Source organism: Chenopodium quinoa, unplaced genomic scaffold, assembly GCF_001683475.1.
Source record: "Chenopodium quinoa cultivar QQ74 unplaced genomic scaffold, ASM168347v1, whole genome shotgun sequence".
In the NCBI taxonomy this organism is placed as follows: Eukaryota; Viridiplantae; Streptophyta; class Magnoliopsida; order Caryophyllales; family Amaranthaceae; genus Chenopodium; species Chenopodium quinoa.
The window spans coordinates 821,101-832,765 of NW_018744298.1; the positions used below are offsets into that span (position 1 = coordinate 821,101).

General features: G+C 38.0%; 1 long non-coding RNA gene across 1 annotated transcript; it reads right to left on the bottom strand.

Annotated features, from left to right (window-relative positions):
- Positions 1 to 274: 274 nt before the first annotated feature.
- Positions 275 to 3,328, bottom strand: LOC110695439. Its single transcript, XR_002506055.1, has 2 exons — positions 2,780 to 3,328; positions 275 to 2,617 (listed from the first exon to the last, which is right to left on the bottom strand). It is a non-coding gene; the product is annotated as an uncharacterized LOC110695439 (long non-coding RNA).
- Positions 3,329 to 11,665: the final 8,337 nt, after the last annotated feature.

The window sequence follows — 11,665 nt, forward strand, 5'->3', positions numbered from 1 at the left end:
AGTGAGCTTAGGCTTGGAACTTGTCTTGTCTTCCTCGAGCATAAGATTATACTTTTCTTAGGCATGAGAAATATTAATGCACCAAATAAAAAAATTGTTCCTGTACAGATACAAGTAACAACCAATGCAGTACACAAGTGATAATGGATTGTAACAACCAATGCAGTGCTAGTAATTGTCAGTCACAAAATTTTGGGAAATCATATTAATTTATGTTACAAATCAGGCCATAATGTAATGGCATGGCACTACAGTAGGCATGCTTAATATCAACTTCCTCCATTAAGATATATACGCTGCATAACACTATGGGATATTAAGTACATGACATGGTAATACAATCATGGATTTGAAGGAGCCTGATTAGACATTGGAACCTTCACAAACTCACATGATCACTCAGTATTAACTTGGGGTATACCTAGAAATCCAGAATAAACCAAAAAAAATTTACACTAGGTGACAACATTTTTCCAGACATCCTTAATTAAGTAGATGTGATTACTACTTCCAAAAAAAGAGAGTATCATATGAAAGCCTCCCAAATATTCATTGAAGCAAGCTTCATATAGAAGCAAAACAGCTCACCAGATAATCAGATACACCGCGTGCATATATCTTTTCAATAGCTAGAACAGCCTCCGGCCTAGCAAACAATGGTTAATAATGCAACAGTATAAGCTAGTCAAGATCTTCAGGATTAGGAATAAAAAAAAATCAAGAAGAAAAACAATCACCAATAATCAGTTCCACACTTTAACTCCTAAGGTAGTATTGAATAGAGATAACACAACAACAAAGCCTTAATCCTAAAATGACATAGTGCTGGCTAACATAAAACATCATAAGGAACCGTCTGCAAAAAGTAAATAAATAAGTTAAAGCAAGTAAACAAAGAGAAGTGATAAAATGGAAGTGGACAAGAAAACAACAGGAACATAGTGAGCAAGAAAACGAAAGCGGTGTAAAGTGGAAACCCAAGATGAGGATATACAAATAGAAATTGAGGAAGACTTACCTAAGAGGGCTATAAGAGATAAAAAGAGAGGGAAAACCACATGAGAAATAGCATTGAATTTCTTCTGAATCTCTAGCATAGAATAGAGATATGCCATTGAACTTCTTTTGAATACTCATGAGGACCAAGATTCAAAGTTCATCTATGCATTATAGTATCAAAGAACTTTAGACTAGCCAAAAAAGCACTTTATAGTTCACGTTTCTAAATAGCTTAAGCAAAAAATTATTATGAAAGATACTGATAATCAACAATGACACAGATGTATTGATACAAGCAAAATCACTCCAGGTTCAATCTCAGTGCAACACAAACATGCCTCAATAGGCTAACTAGCCAGGCGTGTCTAGTTAAGCACGGATTTGTTCCCCATCTTCCTTTCCAATCCGCACAAACGAATTCTTTTCCAACGAACACAAATGTGCTTCTTCTATCCCAAAAATGCCTCAACAGATCAGAGAAACCACATAGCTTCCTATTTACTTAAACCCAAGTCAATCATCCTTATGCCTCCATACTAGCTTGAACCATCTCTACATAACTCCACACACTACCCAAGGTAATTCAAACTTTGTATGAACTTGAATCTAGTCCTGGGTTAGCATAATGAGACCAAATAAAGAAATTTCACCAAATAGTTGTGCTATGTGTTCAGCACTTAGGATTCCCATCTATTGTGGCAATTGTAAAACAGTTTACAAGGGACAATTTTTTACTTTGGATTACCACAAATAAAATCAAGAGACAACCTTCAAATCAAGAGTCTATCAAAAGCAGTGTCTTCCATAGTTATCAGGTGAAAGCTAACAAATCATCATTTTGCAATTCAATTGGTAGATGCATGCAGTTAACCACCTATAGTGGGATCGTTGTCAAAGGCATAGGGGTGATGGCACGGCATGATGTTTAATGCTTTACACAGGTGACGTAGAAAGATCAATGAAATTCTCAACTCTGGACATAACTTTTCTGAGTTGCTTAGGGTATTGGACTTCACCTTACTAGTTACTACAAACAATGTATGTTGTTTACAGGCAGCATGAAAATAAAAAGATCCCAAAATCAGCATGATCTATTAGAAATTTCCATATTGATGTATACTTGTATCTGTAGAGGAACAACAGTCAACAGTACAGTCCTCGTGGTATTCTTTTTAACACCAAGAAATTATTTGTCTAAATTCAATATGAACCTTATCACTTGTGGACGACTTATGTGCTATCTTTTTACTTTATCACAAGTTGTATACAAAGTTGTAGTCAGATCAGCAGTTTAACATGTCAAAATGATTATCAGCTATATGAAGTAAAGTTGTTCTAGTTTAGGATCAAGATATAATCATATTTTTAAAGCTTATTCAAGGTAAATTATGGTGACCAATACACTAAATAGATGAATATTTTGCATCAGGAAACTCACCGGGCCAAGATCCACCATTGTGGTAACTTCACCGAGTATTTTTAGATTCATACCCAGTAATAATTTTCCATTCATTACCCTCTAGAGCTAGATAAGTCATCCTCAAGGGAATCTCTCCAATTAACTCATCACCACCACCGCACCCACGAAAACACCACCACACCCAAGAACCCACCACCACTAGCACCGACCACCGTCACCATAATCACAATGAAATAAATAAAAATCAGAAATCCTATCATCTCACATTCTCACCATTAAATTCAATCAAAATTCCAATTGTTCATCATTAATAAAAAAAAAAAATCATAAAACCTAGATTTCAAATCGAAGAGCACATACCTCGAATTTGTGATTTTTGAATCGATAATTGATTCAAGTTTGTTATTGTTGTTGTATTTGGTTCACATTGACGGTGGCGGCGATGGTGGTTGTGCTTGGTTATGAAGAAGGAGAAGGAGATCGAAAGAGAGAAGAAAGGAAAGGGAAAGTGGCGGTTATGGAGAAGGAGATCGAAGGAGAGAGAAGGAGGTTGAGGAAAGTGCTGAGAGAAAGCTCAGAAGCCCCTTCAATGGAGACTGTCGAGTACGTTTCAATGGAGGAGAGAGAGAGGCAGATGAGAGAGGAGGAAAGATCGAGGAATTGAAAGAGAAAGAAAGAAGATTATAACCGGTTTTTTTACTTTTATTTTACAACAGCTTTCACCGCTTCGAACTGAACCGGTGCGATTTACTCACTTTTCGCACCGGTTTTGTTAGAACCGGTGCAATTAATTAATTTTTCGCACTGGTTTGGTTAGAACGGGTGTGAAAACTCTTTCCCTCAATCCCGCCTATTTTTTTTTTCGCACCGGTTTTAAAAAATCGGTGCGCATTTGGCGATGCCCATTTAAGTTTTTCTACTAGTGTTGGAACATGTTCTGAAGTTCAGAAATGATCTCTAAAGCTGTCTCCTTTTCAAAGAAAGTCTTTTGAAGGTCCGGAGACATAGTGGCGAGCATGATGCACTTGACATCCCGATTGGCACTTTACCATCGGTTAAGGGCAGCCTGAGTGACCTCCTTATTGGGAGTGTCGGGCATTTCCTCATCAAGGACGTATTCCTTTTTCTCTTGCATGAGAACAATACGCAAGTTCCTTTGCCAATCAAGAAAATTTGGCCCACTCAACTTCTCCTTGTCGAGAATTGAGCGTAATGAAAATTGGTTGTTTGAGTTATTTGCAGACATGTTTCTATAATTGAAAGAATTTGAAATGAAAAACCATTCATAGACCAATAAGTTTGAAATTTAAAGCATACATGCAAAATTTCAATCTTATTGAGCGTTTTATCCACGCATTAACATTAGTCCCTTTTTAGCGAGAATAAAACGATTCCAAGATCCTAAAATCAAAAAGTGATTAAGCATGCTTTGGCTTGTCTTAACACTTAATATTTTAAGGTAATCAATCCAATTGCTAATAGCTCCAAGCTACTCTTGGTTCGATAAAACGTCGCATCTAATGCTTCCATGACATTATATCTCCATTGCCACGACATCTAAGGACTCCTTACCGATATCGTTGAGCTTAACCAAGACCAACTTGTATACCTAGTATACCTTACGTTCCTAGGGAAGTAGTGATGCCTCGCTTTGGCGTAGCCCATCACTATGCGCATTAGTTCGGTAAGTGTTGTTCTTGGAATGGCAAATTTGGCTCAATATTATAAGGACCGAGGGTTTCTATGTTGGTTGATTTAAGTGAACTTAATTAATCATCGCAACATTTAAAATCCTAAACATGCATCCATCATACCATTCAATTATATATAAACACAATTATATATATAAAGAACATAAGTAAAAGATGCATTTGGCAACTAGCATGACCCCTTGAGCCTTCAAGTCTTCAAGGGTCTTCGATGCATCCTCTTGGCTTGTCTTCTTAGAAACGCCGTCTTGAGACATCTCCGCCAAATATGCAACTACTAGTTACTATGACTAGGATTAATCTGAATATTAAGGTACAAAAATACGCAACGGCACACAGACCATATCTGGATTTACATAAACACATAACGGATCACAGTCTGTATTTACTATCCGAGTCGGGCCTCATTAGTTGCCATTTTCTCAAAACCTATGAAACAATATACATTCCATTCATCCATTCACTATTTGTGAATGCCCTATCCATTTTACAACGAAAAACAAGTAACAATGCATATCACATGCAAACTAGTAACCAACTTAGGTGGTTAATCCGATTAACGCGCCTAATTATAACTAGTCAAAGTTGTTTAACATTTTATGTGATTAAGACGCAATTAGTTCAAGTAATCAACGAAGCTCCCACTAAATTCCGCATCCAACTTAATTAATCCAATTAATCAAGCCGATTAACCCATATATTGCCAAATTATTTTGCAAGTGCTGGAGGAACCGAGGCCTAGCCTCTTTAAAATAAGTAAATAAAATAATTAAAATCGGCCCAGTTACGCAAAATGATAGCCCACCAAATTCCAAGTGCCTAGCATCCAAGCCATGGGGTTAGGCTTGCTAGGCACCAAGGCCATGGCTGTGCGTGCTGGCATGCCTGCCTAGCAGAGCACGCTACGATTGCTGGCACCAGCAGCATCGCAGCATGCTACGCATGCTTACGTGCATGCTCGCGCTGGCAGCATGTGGCTGGGTTTGCTGGGGCTCGCATGCCTTGCTGCCCAGCAGCACTTGCGGGCACCTTCTAGCAGCCACACAGCACACGCATCAAGCACGCACATAGTGTGAACCCATCCCGCCACACAGCAGTAGCATCTTGAGGCATGAGCACCTCCATGCACAACTAGGCAGCCACATGTGGGCTGCGTGGGCAGCCTGGCTAGCCGTAGGTGGCGCTTGGGCGATTTTGCCTCGATTTACGTGATTTTATCTCGGGATTTTAATCCTGATATATGTGTGACATAAAATTGATTCTAAATTAATTTTAGAATCAACATTGAGCAAGAATGAAAATATAACAAGTCTAACTTTAATAAATTCAATTTTAGTGCACAAATCAAGATTAATTCAAGAACCTTTCTTTAAATTAATTTAGGTTCATCTTGATGCTACAAAACTGAAGGGCTATACTCATAATTAATTTAACCATTCATAAATTAATAATAAGATTTGACAAAATTAAAGAGGTTGGAAAAACAAACCCATTCATCTAATGAAAAATTTCCGACATTAACATGTGTAACATTGAGAAATTACATCTTCCAATATGAAGATTAATTAAATTTCAATCACAAGTTTTGAACTTTTAGGACTTTAATCAACTAAAAAATGATTAAATCCAAAAATTAGTTCAACATGGAATTTAGCAAGAAAAGTTCCAACCAAATAAACAATTAAAGATTGGATCATTAACATTTTAAGGGACTTCAAAATTACACATTCACCATAAACACTCACACTTGAAGCAATTAATTTGCAAAATTGTGAAATTTCAAGTTTATGTGAAAAATGAACTTACCAAATTAAGCACCAATTATGACTTCCTAAACATGCTTAATAAGGTTTAATCTACCTTTAACATGCCATAATTAATAAAGGTTTAAAGATTTAAAAGTTTCGTCTAAAACGAAAACCCCTCGAAAAACATGTTTCTGGGTGGATTTTGGCTTCTGAACAGTCTTCGAAGAGGGTCGAAAACAATTTGGAACATCAATTCCACCCAAAAATCACTGTTTTTGAGTCGAAATCTGGGTTCGTAGGCCAAAATTAGTATAATAACGAGATTAAAACGAATTAAAACGAGCTTCTAATCTAATTAGAAAGCAAAATCAGAATTTAAATCCATTTTAAATCACCTCAATTAATTATTAGTTACAATAATTAAAATGAACCTGGCTCTGATACCGTTGTTGGGTTTCGTTGTAACACCCCAATAATTCTCTCTTTACAAAAACCAGTAAAATCCTGTATTAACCTGCATAACCTGTAAATACTTTTAATAACCTGTGAGAGAATTACTGGTGTGCTACAGCCACGTGTTAAAACGTTAAGGCTAGTTTCAGAAATCGGCAGCGGAAAACAAACTTAGTTTTAAAAAGAATATAAGTTTCAAAACCAAAAAGTCAAGACTCAATTTAGTCTTACAAGTTAAAACCATAATGGCCCTTATTCAAAACCCAGTTAAATAGGAAGCGAGCAGAATTAGAGTCAAAATAACATCAATTTATGAAATGAAATAAGCTAAATGATTAACCAACGCTCCACTCAAATCCCATCACCCTGATGCTAATCAGTTTATGCAAAAACCTGTGATTAGTCTACTCCCCAATATTACAAGTGTAAAATTGGATCATTACAGGGTCATTGAAGGCGAAGTCCATGACCTAGAGAAACACACAAAAGCACATCATCAGCAAAGCTGAGTACATACAAGCTACGAAACATAGTAAAGAGCCTTAGCATGATACTAACAAGCATTACATACACTCAATATAATCATTGACTCGAACACATGATTCAATTGTTACTTATTACAAAGTTTTCTCTAGATAGCATTGATCACTTCGTTAATTTGTTTGGGTTAAGCAATAGACCGGGTTGTCCCCCTATGCTCCATTCCGGAACATTAAATAAGAAAACCCTATGCCTCCTTTCGGAAGACATTGATAAACATCCAATGGCAGACGGGCGCGACTCCGTGACCATAGCTAGTATGAGATCTCATCTAACTCATTATAATTTTAAAAGAATTTAAAACAAGAGACTCGTAGATCAGACGACCTCTGAAAAGTGCACGGCTAATACCCCGTGAACCCCAACCCCTGTTTGTCATTACTCTAGATGTGCACAAATCTAGAGTTTTATTGCTCATCCTTCTTGCACTTTACGTGATTTACCAGTTTAAATTTTGTGATGACTCATATGCAAATAACACAACCAATCATACATCAATCATTCAAATCATTCAAGTTTCCAATTCAATTCATAATTTATCAGTGACAAACAACATTTATTATTGAATCCTTTAACTACCTCGGTGTATAAACACCTTAAATGCATAAGGCACCTCATATCCACAATCTTGTCTTATAAGACTTTAACTCTACCTTTACTCATTCCATTTCAATACAAATGAATAAGTAATTAAAATAATTCATTCCATATATCCTTGTATTTTTGCCTCTAAGCTCACTTTGCAAATTATTGCATAAATAATGCTCATAAGGAAAATCAATGCAAATTTTCTCATACATAAATTAAACCAATCATCACATTTATCATCAATCAACCCATTACCAAACAATGTCAACCAATCCACAAGTTCCCTAGCATGATTCTAGGTTTTTCCAAGTCCCTAAACATGCTCCTAAAATCAAGGTTCTTCGTATTCTTGTACGTACCTTGAGTACACGAATTGGTTGGCCACTTTAAGGCTAGAAGTCACCTTCTACGAAGTCCTCTCCGGCTGGGCGGCGGCCGTAGCAGCAGCGAAAGTCTCCGGTGGTGGAGGCAGCAGTGACGGTTTCAGGCGGCAGTAGCAACGAAGGCAGCATGCTAATAAAGTACATAAACTTTGGCTAAGTATGAGTTTATGGAGCATAAGCTCAGTTGTTAGGCATATATGATTGAGAAACAAGCAAATTACAGCAATACAAAACGTAATAGTTTTGAGAAATTATAGATTTTGGGTTAAGTTTCGGGGACGAAACTTCTTTTAAGAGGGGTAGATTGTAATCCCCCATATTTTACTTAGTAAATAATAATTATTTTTTTTTATATACAAAAATATTTTATAATAATTCTATACTTGTATAAATAATTTTTTTTTTGGAAAGATTTGACAAAAATAAAAACAAGAATTTTTAAACCCATATTTCCATTTTAACTAAGTAAATTTACTCCTTATTTCCCCTCATTCACATTTTAATTAAGGAAATGTACTCCTTATTTCCATTCTTAAAACCCTCCTAAAAACCTACTGCTTCCCCTACTCCCTTTCCCTTGCTTCCCTGCCTCATTCACGAAACACACACAAAAAAAAAAAAAAAAAAAAAAACAAGAACCCTCGCTACTGCTGCGTTCGTTGCTACTGCTGCCTGAAACCGTCGCTGCTGCCTCCACCACCGGCGACTTTCGCTGCTGCTACGGCCGCCGCCCAGCCGGAGAGGACTTCGTAGAAGGTGACTTCTAGCCTTAAAGTGGCCAACCAATTCGTGTACTCAAGGTACCTACAAGAATATGAAGAACCTTGATTTTAGGAGCATGTTTAGGGACTTGGAAAAACCTAGAAGCATGCTAGGGAACTTGTGGATTGGTTGACATTGTTTGGTAATGGGTTGATTGATGATAAATGTGATGATTGGTTTAATTTATGTATGAGAAAATTTGCATTGATTTTCCTTATGAGCATTATTTATGCAATAATTTGCAAAGTGAGCTTAGAGGCAAAAATACAAGGATATATGGAATGAATTATTTTAATTACTTATTCATTTGTATTGAAATGGAATGAGTAAAGGTAGAGTTAAATTCTTATAAGACAAGATTGTGGATATGAGGTGCCTTATGAATTTAAGGTGTTTATACACCGAGGTAGTTAAAGGATTCAATAATAAATGTTGTTTGTCACTGATAAATTAAGAATTGAATTGGAAACTTGAATGATTTGAATAATTGATGTATGATTGGTTGTGTTGTTTGCATATGAGTCATCACCAAATTTAAACTGGTAAATCACGTAAAGTGCAAGAAGGATGAGCAATAAAACTCTAGATTTGTGCACATCTAGAGTAATGACAAACAGGGGTTGGGGTTCACGGGGTATTAGCCGTGCACTTTTCAGAGGCCGTCTGATCTACGAGTCTCTTGTTTTAAATTCTTTTAAAATTATAATGAGTTAGATGAGATCTCATACTAGCTATGGCCACGGAGTCGCGCCCGTCTGCCATTGGATGTTTATCAATGTCTTCCGAAAGGAGGCATAGGGTTTTCTTATTTAATGTTCCGGAATGGAGCATAGGGGGACAACCCGGTCTATTGCTTAACCCAAAAAAATTAACGAAGTAATCAATGCTATCTAGAGAAAACTTTGTAATAAGTAACAATTGAATCATGTGTTCGAGTCAATGATTATATTGAGTGTATGGAATGCTTGTTAGTATCATGCTAAGGCTCTTTACTGTGTTTCGTAGCTTGTATGTACTCAGTGTTGCTGATGATGTGCTTTTGTGTGTTTCTCTTGGTCATGGCCCTCAATGATCCTGTAATGATCCAATTCTTACACTTGTAATATTGGGGAGCAGACTAATCACAGGTTTTTGCATAAACTGATTTGCATCAGGGTGATGGGATTTGAGTGGAGCGTTGGTTAATTACTTAGCTTATTTCAATTCATAGATAGCTTATTTCACTTCATAGACTGAGTTTATTTTGACTATAATTTTACTTACTTCCTATTTTATATGGATTTTGAATAAGGGCCTTTATGGTTCCAACTTGTAAGTCTAAAGCCTGATTTTGGTTTTTAGTTTCAAAACTTATATCCTTTTCTTTTTTAAAAAAAAAAAAACTAAGTTAGTTTTCCGTTGCTGATTTCTGAAACTAGCCTTAACCTTTGAACACGTGGCGGTAGCACTCCAATAATTCTCTTACAGGTTTTACAAGTTATTACAGGTTATACAGGTTTTACAGGTTATACAGGTTATTACAGGTTTTGCAGGTTTTCTTTTAGAGAGAATTATTGGGGTGTTACATTCGTAGTGTCTGACACTACGCGGAAGAGAAACCCGCCCAAGATCCGCCCACTAATTAAAGCAACTAAACATGCAATCACATAATTAACAACATAAGAGAGAGAAGGAGAAAAGACATTCTTACCCTCGACGCGTGCTTCGTTCGTTTCACGAGCTCTTACTTGAAAGCTTAACCTCGCAAGTGCGAAAAGACCTCCTACGGCTGGCACTCGCGACCCGACCCGAGCGATCTTAATCCCGAAGGTTAGTCGGGACTTGACCAAATTGAACAAGAGTATTACGAACTTAAAGGTTTTCTCACTAATGATGAGATGCCTTATTGAGTTCAACTAAAGTGATTTTTCCCAAACCCAAAACTTGGGTATTTATAGGGAAAGGAGACTTGATCTCCCTTCTCCCATCAATTTGTGAGATTTGCATTTTTCCACAATTTAATTTTAATCAAAAATAAAATAAAATGCAAGGCAATAAACAAGCTCCAAGTGTCACATGGAGGGAGAAGGTTGGTGAGGACCACCAAAGGGGGGACCAAAACACCTTGCTCCCCAAGCCAAAAACCAAGCAATTGGTCCCCTCTCTTGACCGGGTTGACCACGCCACTTGGTTGGTTGGCAACCTGCCTTGGCTACCAAGGCTGCTAGCTGGCGCCTAGCACCAAGGCTAGGCAGCCCAGCCAGCCAGCACACGCATGCGTTGCTGCGATGCTGCTGCTTGGTGCGTGTTGCTGCTTGGTGCTGCTACGCTAGCATGCACGCATAGCCACACATAGCACGCTGCTGCGATGCTCGTGCTAGCGAGGCCAAGCAAGCACTTGCGTGCTGCTTGCCTTGCGATGCTGCGGGTTGTGCTGTGGGATGGCGCTGCTACTTGCATAGCTTGCGACTGGGTGCGTGGCCCAGCACACTAGCACGGTAGCATGCTTGCGGCCAGTAGCACCAGCCATGCTAGCATGCTTGGCCTAGCACGCAATGCATGTTAGACTTGCGGCATGCTTTGCGATGTGCTTGGTAGCTAGGCTGGCCTAGCACTTGCATGGCTAGGCCAATGCGAGGCTACGGCCTAGCTCGAACTTGTCGCTTGCTTGATTTCCCGTCTCATCGATTTCTAAACTCGACTCGACTTGCGACGCTCAGTTACGACACTCTAAGCTCGACATCCGACGTCTTTGTTCGTAATACTCTAATGACTCATTTAATCCTTCGGATTTATTCGTCGTCTCGGATCGGTTATTCGATTCGGGTGTGACCCGAAGGGTTCAGTCAAGATTAAGCCGTAATATTAATTATGCATTAATATTACTGATTATAAGTGGCCTCCACTTAGGCATTCCGATCACTTGACCTTAGTGAAGAATAACTTTCTAATAATTGCGAACCCTCTATCGGAATAATACACTTATTGGAAGGACATCATTCCTTTCAAGTTACGTCACTAAGTCTGGATTCCGGGCGCCTGCACCTACAAAACAACGGAGACTCCGGGTGGTGGGAGCTCCGC